The sequence below is a fragment of the Saccostrea echinata genome, unplaced genomic scaffold (assembly GCF_033153115.1).
Source record: "Saccostrea echinata isolate AGI-Se365-2 ecotype Australia unplaced genomic scaffold, CSIRO_AGI_Sech_v1 ptg000006l, whole genome shotgun sequence".
Classification (NCBI taxonomy): domain Eukaryota; kingdom Metazoa; phylum Mollusca; class Bivalvia; order Ostreida; family Ostreidae; genus Saccostrea; species Saccostrea echinata.
The window spans coordinates 463,303-474,674 of NW_026889755.1; the positions used below are offsets into that span (position 1 = coordinate 463,303).

Genomic DNA, 11,372 nt, shown 5'->3' on the forward strand with positions numbered 1-11,372 from the left:
GCAAATTAGAATACCCCTTCCCCTTCCAAAAAATAAATACGTGAATGTCACGAAACTTTTTTTCATTGAGCCTGGAAAAAGTACTGTGAATTAAGAAATACGTCATTAAAGCGTATGTCTAAAAATGCAAAATAAAGAAAGGGGAAAAAAGGAAGAAAAAGTTTAAATACAAAAATATTAAATATCAAGTGATTTCCAAATGTTTTCAGAAAAGAGACAAAGAGGTCGTTTTGCTGGATTTTCGCTTTAATTATTTTTATTGATGAAATATGACATTACAAAAATCCTTTAATAAACGTCATTTAACTATCTGCTACAGTCCCTGAAACGTTCTACTTTCCCACTTGAACGGTGAGCGAACGCTGAACGAACGGTGAACGAACGCTGAACGAACGCAGAGCGAACGGTGAGTGAACGATGTGTGAACGCTAAACGCAACTTGGTGAACGATGTGTGAACGGTGAACGGTGAGCGAACGCAGAACGCGAACGGAGCGCGAACGCAAAGTGAACGGTGAACGAACGGTGAACGCAAGATGAACGATATATTCGGAATGCCTCTGATCTTTTCCTTGCATTGAAACTATTTTATTGTATTATAATGTCAGGTGCCAAAAAAACTAATAATAAATAAGTAAACCAATAAATGAATGAATAAATAAGTAAATAAAATAAATTCTCCAAAATTGTCCTAAGAAAGATGATTCATGCACATTAAGTTTTTAATCATACGATTTTTAACGCATTAAAACATTGCAATTGTTGCCGAACGCTGAAGTATAAAAGATATTTTTTTAGTTGGAAAATAAAAATGTTTATTCTTATTTGATAACAAATCAGAGAAAACTTCTGACTTATAGAATGAATTAAAGCGATTGTAACATCCATTCATATATGTATCTCCGTGTCAAGGCGATTTCATGTAAAGTAATAAAAAAAAATTAATTACAAAGGTCAGTGGACGTTTTGCATTTATACGCTCGTATTTTAAATGTTTAATACAATAATATATTATGTGTCATTTCTATTTTTCATGATGATTTATTGAGCCGACTTCTACATGTATCTGTAGATGGCCGTGATTATACTCAGACAAGATAATACAAAGATACATATTCATATTTATTTATTTGTTATAAATTCAATTCTCAGAACTTGATATTTAAGTAATATGCTGTTATAATTTTTATCAAACAGACAAATGAGAGAGAGAGAGAGAGAGAGAGAGAGAGAGAGAGATTCCGTTTCGCCCCCCCCTTCCTTTCAGGCTTCACTAAATGTTTGCACCTATATCAAACAATAACTCTGATATTTTTTTCTAAATATATTAGACAGTGAAAGTAACTTTTTTTTTTTTTATCAACAAATCATATCCATCTGTTTGACAGTATTACTCGTTTTTATTTTCCTGCTTAAGTTCACACGAAGTCCACGTGCTTGTCCTGTCAATCAAAATCATTCGACACTGTGCAGGTGTGAAAGTTTCGTCACATCGAAGACGAAGTGCGAGTATTTCCAACAAGTTATAACATTTATTTTTATCATTTCTAGATTTGATACCAACATTTGAATAATTAGTGAATAAAATATATTGGGCATTAACACTTGAATTTGAAACATACTCTCTGCCAATTTCAAATACCACCGCCGACACGTGTACATTTTGAACTACTATTGTTTTGTGACTTTTTTAGATGCATGTTTGTTTTGAGACTGAAATTTTTGTTCTAAAAAAGACCTTAACTTTTTTTTAACAGGTTAATTAAAATTTTCTGGAAATACAGTACTGACTAACTAACAGATTTAGGGGAAAAGGGGGGGGGGTATTAATTATATCGAATAGCAAACATATAAAGTTACGGTGAAGAAAGATTTTTTCTCTATAACTATAGACTTTACATACATGTATTATAGTAGCGAATATTCTGTAGTGCATTACATTTTAAATAAATATTTCCTTTAAACACACTATCAATTTAATTCGCTCCAAAGATAATAAATTTACAGGATATCCGCAGTACTATGTATAACTCTCAGAACTAGTTCTATCATATTTTCTGTAGTAATTGAATAAAAAAAACGCGTTAGAAATAAATATTTTGTAATTTTGCTGCGTAATTATTTGACTTGGATAATTATATCTCCATTAACGATTTGTCGTCTTTAACAAAACATCAAAATGTTGCAGTGCTTGAAGTATTTGCACATTGGCCTTAGTTAAATTTAATATTTCAGCACAGGTACAGGATGTGCTTATAACAACATTTTTTTTCCAGAGTAATTTAATAAATAACCTAATAGCTAAGCTAGAATAATAAAAATATATATCTTAGATTTTTCCCCCCATGAAATAATGATTCTTCAAACACGATATGTTAGTATTAAATTAAAAAATCTGTAACTCCTTACCTACAAAGAGATAAGTCCTTTCACTTGGGAGTTCCGAATGGCAATGACAACTGAACGATAGGTGAACGCTGAACGCAAGTTGAACGCAAAGTGAACGGAACGAAGAGCGAACGCTGAACGCTTTGTGAACGGTGAACGCGAGCGCACGGTGAACGGTGAACGCAAAACTGTGAACGGAGAGCGAACGGTGAACGCACGGTGAACGAACGGTGAACGCACGCTGAACGAACGGTGAACGAACGGTGAGCGAACGGAAAAATGGGAAAGTAGAACGTTTCAGGGACTGTAGCAAAAACTTTGCAAAAAATTATTGTCTTGCAAAAGAGCAGTGCCAATGCAATCGTGAAAGGACTAATGGAAATATGCGCACGAATGAAATTTCTGCAAGCAGACAGTCTCGCGTAATAACGCTAAAATAACGTGCTTGCAAATAAATAAAAGAGGAATTTACAATAATAATCATTTTGCGAATTCATGTACATTTTAAAAACGATACACAAATGTAAGGATTTCCTCACTTTACATTCAAATGAGCCAAATACTTACTTTGCTTGATTTTCACAAAAAAGAAAAAGGGAACCAACGTTAGCCAGAATTTGCACGAGGTTAATCTAAAAAACACTCCGTATTTTCAACAGAATATCATGCATTCAGTGGAATGACAGAAGCATTCAACAATAATTACTCTTTAACCACAAATATTATAAGGATCATTGACGAAGCATTTAAGCCGTGTTTCACGTAGCCTTCAATTTACTTAGTTTAAGTTGTTTACTTTACGGTGAACACTGCATCAAAAATTTGATGCGGGACGTGATAGATCAACAGAGCTCGAGCTTTTATAGAGCATTATGATCATTCATTTTTCGCCCTCCAACTTGGTTTTGGTATGTTGTTTTCCAAATATGAGTTTTCTGGACTCAGGCCTTACTGTGTATGGAAAAATAGCCTCAATGCTGTAAGTCGAGAAGGAATAATATGATTACAGAAATCAAAGGACAAAGATGGTTTTTGAAGACTGAATTTGTATTCTATAGCTTACTTCTTCCAGCTTCGGAAAGATCTCATAACTGGATAAAATGTGGGTTTATTACATATTTTTAGTGAACGACTCGCACGACTAGATACCATTGGTTTCCTTTTCCGTCTTTTATATAATAATCACGTAAAATCATGCAAGGTATGTCACTTGCCCCTGTATTACAATTGAAATAAAATTTACTGAATTTTACGTGGCGTGTGCTCCAAAAAACGTGCTCATTTAAATACTAGTATTCCAGTCAGATTATCATATTTATTAACAAAACAATAATATTCTGATAAAAAAATTCATTTAACAATGTAGTAGTAGTGGTTGCATTTATTTCCATACAATAAGAAATAGATATTTGTTTATCAGCTATGTGTATCAAATGTTTTGCAGGAAAGGAGCATTTGGTATTTTCAGGAAGAAAATTCATTACTCTCCAGAAAACAGCGATCAAACAAATGTAGGATCTAAAGATGTGAACGCAACTCCAGATAAACCATTTTATGAGGAATTAAATACTTTTGAAAACAATACCAAATATCAGGAATTACAAGTCGAAAGCAAAATTACTTATGAAAATTTTGCATTGGCAACTGTATAGGAAGCTTCCATCATAATAACTACATGTACTTTGAAATCTTATAGAGTGAAAAAATATTCTTTTTATTTATCATATAATTTTGTTTTGGTTTTAAGATTATACGTGTATGGTTATTGACTTAATAAAGACTTTGCCTTCATGTGTCTTTCTGATTATGATAGTGAAGAAGAAGCATAATATGAAATCTCATTTCAAATGAAGAAGAAAAAAACTCATTAATTTTACATTGTATTAAATGTTTTTTGGTAAACCGTTGATATTGGGTTAAAATAAATATTCTTTAAATGTCATGAAATACCTGTTTGCAAAATTTTGAATTTAGTATGACAAGCAAAATCCAAAAATAAATATGTATATTGTTTCATCAATTAAAGAAGCATGTGTTTTAATCATTTACAGCTTTCCCAAGCTCGACATTTTCAAATTATCGAATCTGAAAATGATGCTTTTAGTTTTATGCATGGAAAATTTGCCCATCACGAAATCTTTATCTTAAATGATATATTTTTAACCTTACCTGTGAGTATGTCATCAAGAATTGTGAAATGAAAACGCTCTGTCTATTAACAGAGGAAATTATTACTTAAAAGAATTAGATTGATCAAGATTTTTCAAAACGCACCATATTTGCATCTTTTTTTTTGGGTGGGGGGGGGGGGGGTGGGGGGGTGGGGGTGGGGGGTTAGTAGAAAATCCATCATATAAATTATATAAATTAGTTATTATCCAAAAATGCATCTGACATATTGGATATAATATTTAAAAAGCATACAAAAAGTTAAGTGAAAATAGAAAAAAGCACTTACACTAAATGAAAGACTTGATAGAGGAAACTTTAATTTCTTTACTGAATACACTAAACAAGGAAGAAATTAAACCTTTCCAGCTGTAAAATTGCGGTAACGACCTAACATATTTATTTTCATTATATTATTAAATCTTCCTGCTAGTTTAATGAGAACTACTGATAAAATAGTCATGAGATATATGATAGTTCTACTTTTTACAGGAATAACTCATATATTTGGATTTGGTACGTAAAGTATTTTACATTTTTATTTTCTTCCCTTGTCACTGAAGTTTGAGGGGATGAAGTAACGCCCCTGTGTTACTGTTGTTTTTTTTTTTTAATTTACATAAAAACAAAACTAATCAGAATTGGAGAACAAAACCAGGACAAGGAAAAAAAGCACTGGGATTTTTAAGCTTTGAGCCAAAGAAGAAAATGTAAAAAAAAAAAAAAATGCTTTATTATTTATTATATCTTAATTTCGAATATCTTTTTATTATCTTAGCAGAAATCAGAAATCAAGTCGACAGGCGCGGATCATCAGATCAAACGTGACGCGGATCAAGTTACTGTTATAATGATAAATTTATTATGTACCCCTTTACAACTAACGAAATATAATAAAAGAAAACTTCTTGGGTCAATAACATAAATTTTATCCATTAAATAAACAATTTTGTCAATGAACTTTTTGATGCGCGAGAATAAAAACATCATTTATCTGTGTACTACGTCATCAATTTCAGAGAGGGGTGATATGGATTCAGAAAACCACAGTGTGGTGATCCGGAACGTCGGATCAAACCCTCACGTGATTGCATAAATTCAACAGTAAAACAGAGTGACAAACACTTGGGTATATAATAAGATTCCTTAATTTAAGAGACTACTAGTCATATGTTACCATTTTCGGTTTTCTTTTTGTAAGTTCTCCAATCCGCGTTTGACTCTGTACATCCTACTCACATACACAGCAAAATGTGCCACGTACGTATCACATGTAAAGAAAAAGAAAATATTAAATGAATTTGCATATGGAAAAACACAGTTTTTTTCTGAACATTATTATTTTCCACATATAACTCTTGATTGATTCCCTTCAGAAGAAGAACTGTCCAAAATGGACAAATACCCCCCCCCCCCCCAACTGAGTTTTTCTGAGAAGATGCCAAGTCATTAATGCTAGTATTTGAGGATCTAAGAGGTATTCACAATTTGCTTAAACATTAAGAGTTTTCAAGTATTTCTCTGTTGGAAAGTATGGATGCATTATTTATCCATTTTTTCTACAGTGACTATATAGGTCAGGATCATGACACATGTACCCTCAGGTCATAAACAATCTTTGTGTGAAGTGGATACTCCCAACATCCAAAATTATTCTCCATAGGAAAGATACAGACCGAACACGAATTATGAATTTTTTCTGTCAGTGACCTTGAACTTGTCCAAATGACCTTGAGTCAAGGTCATGACACACCATCAGGTCATAAACAATCTTTGTGTAAAATGGTAACTCACCAAGTTTATCCATAAGAAAGATATGGACCAGACACAAATTATGAATTTTTTCTGTCAGTGACCTTGAACTTGCCCAAATGACCTTGGGTCAAGGTGATGACACACCCTCAGGCCATAAGCAATATTTGTGCAAAATGGGAGCTTGCCAAGTTTATCCGTAAGAAATATATGGACTGGACACAAATTATGAACTTTTTTTCCAGTGACCTTGAACTTGCCCCAATGACCTTGGCCATGGGTCAGGGTCATGACACACCCTCAGGTCATGAATAATCTTTGTGTGAAGTAGTATATTCTAATGTTCCTCCGTAAGAAATATATGGACCAGACATGTTTGCACAGACGGACAAACAGACATATGAACAAGGTGATTCCTACATATTCCCGCAAACTTTGTTTGCAGGGGGATACTAATAGTGTCGAATAACTACAGTTTTTTTAGTATTAATAACATTGATCTTTTAAACTAGACTTTTCACTATCCTCAAGTATCTACCTTATAATTCTCTACATGACAAATTCAAAATAGAAGCATTGTGAGTGAACTCAGAAAACAAAACTTGTTCATCATAGTCATGAACTTAGTTTGTTTGCTTTAAACTCCTGGCTAGGAGTATTATTTGGATTTTCAATGAATCATTGCATTTTCACTATATGATCAATAAAGCCCTGAATCACTTACCCTGGGCCATAAATTCCATAATTTTAGTAGAAGACTCAATGCTCATTACAACCATGCTAACAGTTTGCTTGATGTCCAGATTTAAAGATTAGTGCATTAATTTTGATGGTTTTATATAGCTCCATCCCCAAGGCCCCAGAGGAAGCAGGGACCATGAAATTTGCTATTTTTGTTCCCATTCACCCACATATGCTGCATTTATTTATGCCAAAATTGGTCAATATGAGTTCAACAGTTTTAGAGAAACTGAAAATGTTCAAATTTTACAAGACAATGCACAGTGAATAATGATGGACAAAAACAGATAGCAATAAGTCATGACTGACTCAGGTTACTTTTAAATTAGTTTTAAAAAACATTTTTTGTGATTATGTCAGCTCAGGTGAGCTAATACAAAATATTGCTTATCACTGATATAAATGACAACAGTTAAATTTTAGACATAACCATGTGTCTGACAATTCTATATAATAATAAAACTTACCCTCAGCATAAATCTTTCAAAGTTTGGCATGGACCTATTTGTTTTTGTGTCTGTTCGAAGTATATACATGTACTTCTTGTCCTTGAGTTAAAAAAAAATATATGTTAAAAAAAACTGCATTTCAGACTTGTAAAGCAAAACAAACAAGATGAAAAATTACTTATTTTACTGATAACATTTAACATTTTCTTCTCTTGATTGAAATGTATAATGCACATCATTACCATGATTATATGATATGTAATTGCAAGTCTAGAAGCAATGGGATCAGAAAATCTGCCATGATTTCTTTTTTAAGAGTATTACCATAATGCTAGTAAAACTATCAGAATCTGTTTTGAAGTCCAGTCATGGCATTTAGGTGTTTACATAGGAGATACATATGAGCTTCAGCTACCATCCTGGAGTGTACATTTAAAATCACATAAAAAATCACAATCTCAAAATATATTATTAATATTCATAAGGATGAAAAAGGCAAAGACATCTGAAAAATAAATGTTACACCCTAATATTGCCCTAAAAGATATTAATTTCCTCTACATGCTCTATGAAGAAATACATGGGGTGGGTGAAACTTTTCCATCGAGGGTTTTATTTGCATCTTATTGGTAGGCTAAAAAATATATTTACGATGAATACCTGTTATAACAGTATGTTTTAAACCTCACCTGCATTTTGATATAAAGTGCCAGTGTTGATTCACTCCTGGGCTGTGGTGCTTTGTCAACATTTTCTTAATTATTTGGTAAACTAAGTCTACATTGCTATACACTGAAATAAAAGAAACACACCCGTTAGTTTACATGCAACACAATCTGAAATATAAAGTAATTAAATAACTGTTGATGTTATGTATTCCTCACCGTTATAGGGCCGGTGGTTCTGGAGAAGAAATCGAAAATGTGAAAAGTTTACGGACAGCTAGACAGACAGAGTATAAACAAAATGTGATCAGAAAAGCTTGCTTGAGCTTTCAGCTCAGGTGAGCTAAAAACAGATAGCAATAGGTCATGACTGACTCAGGCTACCTAATTAGTTAAAACATTTTTTTGTGATAACATGTAAGTCAGCTCAGGTGCAAATATTGCTTATCACAGATATAAATACAACAGTAAAATTTTAGACATAACCATATGTCTGACAATTAAATTCTATATAATACATGTAGATCTAATAATAGAACTTACCCTCAGCGTAAATCTTTCATAGCTTGGCATGGACCTATATGTTTTTGTGTCTGTTCGAAGTGTATACTTTTTGTCCTTGAGGTAAAAAAAATGCATTTCAGACTTGTAAAGCAAAACAAACAAGATGAAAAATTACTTATTTTACTGATAACATTTAACATTTTCTCCTCTTGTGATTGAAATGTAATGCACATCATTAAATGATATATGTAATTACAATAAGAGTATTACCATAATGCTGGTTAAACTTTCAGAATCTGTTTTTGAAGTCCAGACTTGGCATTTAGGTGTTTACATAGGAGATGTCAGAGCTTCAGCCACCATCCTGGAGTGTACATTTAAAATCACATAAAAAAAAAATTCACAATCTCATTAAAATACATTATTTTTATTCATAAGGACTGTATGAAAAAGACATCTGAAAAATAAGTGTAACAGGGGTATCAATATGGAAGTAAACACAACACTCCTGTCAGGGTTCATAAGATTTATTGCACAGTGGAGTGATTATATATATATTGTGTTGTATTAGCCCTGTAAATATCATAAAACAACAATAAATATAATGTAAATAATTATCACACACAATGTTCATTATTTTACATGTACATGAAGATAATAATTAGATTATCATCATTTATAATAGTTACACTGTCATCAAAGGGAGATAACTCTTGAATATATAAATCTTTACATATTACTCCCATAATAGTCATAAAAAATATATTCCAGATTAAAAACATATAAATCTAAATCTCACCATTCTATGGGAATAGGCTTTCCCACAAATTGTTTTACAAGTATCTACATGAATGGTGATCTGTAATTTAATACAATTTATTTAAAAATATTATCCCTTTAAAAATATATCAATTGCTCACTTTGAACTTTATCATCAAATATATCTTTGATTATAATAAAAAACATATAATCTGATAAACATCAAATTACTTCTGTTAAATACTTAATATTGATCTTGTAATCAATAATAAATATACATCATAAAATAACTTTCTCTCAAATTCATTCATTCACTTTAGTAAGTGCAAATGGAAATGACTTTTGCATACTATAGGATGAACATTTAAAATATGAAATAATATTAGTAACTTACCAGAAATGGAAATCTGTCCAAAGTCAAGAATGTCTTTTATGAATATATATATATAGTCTGGTCAAATCAACCTCTGAACAAAGAATGCTCATAATAAAGCGGGAAAACTCCAACCCAGTCAGTAAAACCAATAGAATCGGACCTTTCAAATCAATAACCAATAAAAACCAAAATAACAATAACCACTTCCAAAACACCTGACCAATGCCCTTAGGTAATATATAAGTATGTACAGGTAAGGGAGAACTAAGGGGTGGATCTAGGTTTTGAATAACAAATTTAAATAAAAGTTAAAAAATATATTCTGGCAAGTTCTGTTACTTTATTTTAAACAAATACAACACTATTACATAAGTGTTACACCCTAATTGCCCTAAAAGATAATTTATATTTCCTCTACATGTTTTGTAAAGAAATACATTTGGGTGGGTGGAACTTTTTCCATCAAGGGTGTTATTTGCATCTTATTGGTAGGCTAAAAAAATCAGTTACAATAAATATTTTTTATAGGCCTAACAGAATGTTTTAAACCTCACCTGAATTTTGATAAAGTGTGCCAGTGTTGATTCACACCTGGGCTGGGGTGCTGACCAAGACAGCTGACTGCGTCAATATTTTCTTACTTAGTTTACATTACGTTATACACTAAAATAAAAGAAAAACGCCTGTTAGTTTACATGCAACACAGTCTGAAATATAAAGTAATTAAATAAGTGTAGTTGTTATATATTCCTCACCGTTATCCTTACCTAACTCCAGACACTGTCTTGCAGACGTCAGACTTCTTACCAGTGACGTAACCCGTAACGTAAAAAATAATTGGAGGTGAAAATTCCGGAACGTATATTTTACATATTTTAGTGTTATACGGACGCTACTTACTGTATAATTATCTAATATCTATTTATGTGAATTCCATTTGAGTTTGTGGTGAAATTATCGAGATTTTTTTCCTTTTTTTTTAATTCAGCTTTTGCTCCTGAATTCGGAATGATTATATCTACCGATGATCGAGTTCAATTTTATGTGCCTCCACCGATATCCGATATACACATTACGAGATTGGTGTACTTGTAGTTGTATGTAGACTATGTTTTACTGCTCTAAGAGTAAACTATACACCAGTGCGAACTGATTACTCCATGACAGACATGCAAGTGGACGTAAGGTAAACAATGTGAAATAAATTGGAACATTAAATACGCAAAACACCCACAACAGTCAACAACGCACACACCTGTGAGCTTTCAGAGGTGATTGGGTTTTAATCATAGATCATGATATGATATTATTTTTTGGGAAAAAAAAGTTGAATCTTTAAAACATATTACAGTATAATCATTAAAATCCAGACAACTTATGATCTAGAGTCCCGTTTTAAGAGGGATTTTATACTTAGACCAAGTTGGTCTCAATACTCTGTTTCATGAATTACACATTTACAGGTTATTGATTGTTAAACATTATCTTGATTAGTTCTCCAAATTCACTTTAAGTAAAACTAAAGAACTATTAGTAGAACTATTCAGTAAAAAAAGTATTTGGTCTGAGT

General features: G+C 32.0%; 1 long non-coding RNA gene across 1 annotated transcript; it reads right to left on the reverse strand.

Moving 5' to 3' along the window:
• Positions 1-7,335: 7,335 nt before the first annotated feature.
• Positions 7,336-8,277, reverse strand: LOC133180230 (uncharacterized). Its single transcript, XR_009720287.1, has 3 exons — positions 8,188-8,277; positions 7,823-7,917; positions 7,336-7,597 (listed from the first exon to the last, which is right to left on the reverse strand). It is a non-coding gene; the product is annotated as an uncharacterized LOC133180230 (long non-coding RNA).
• Positions 8,278-11,372: the final 3,095 nt, after the last annotated feature.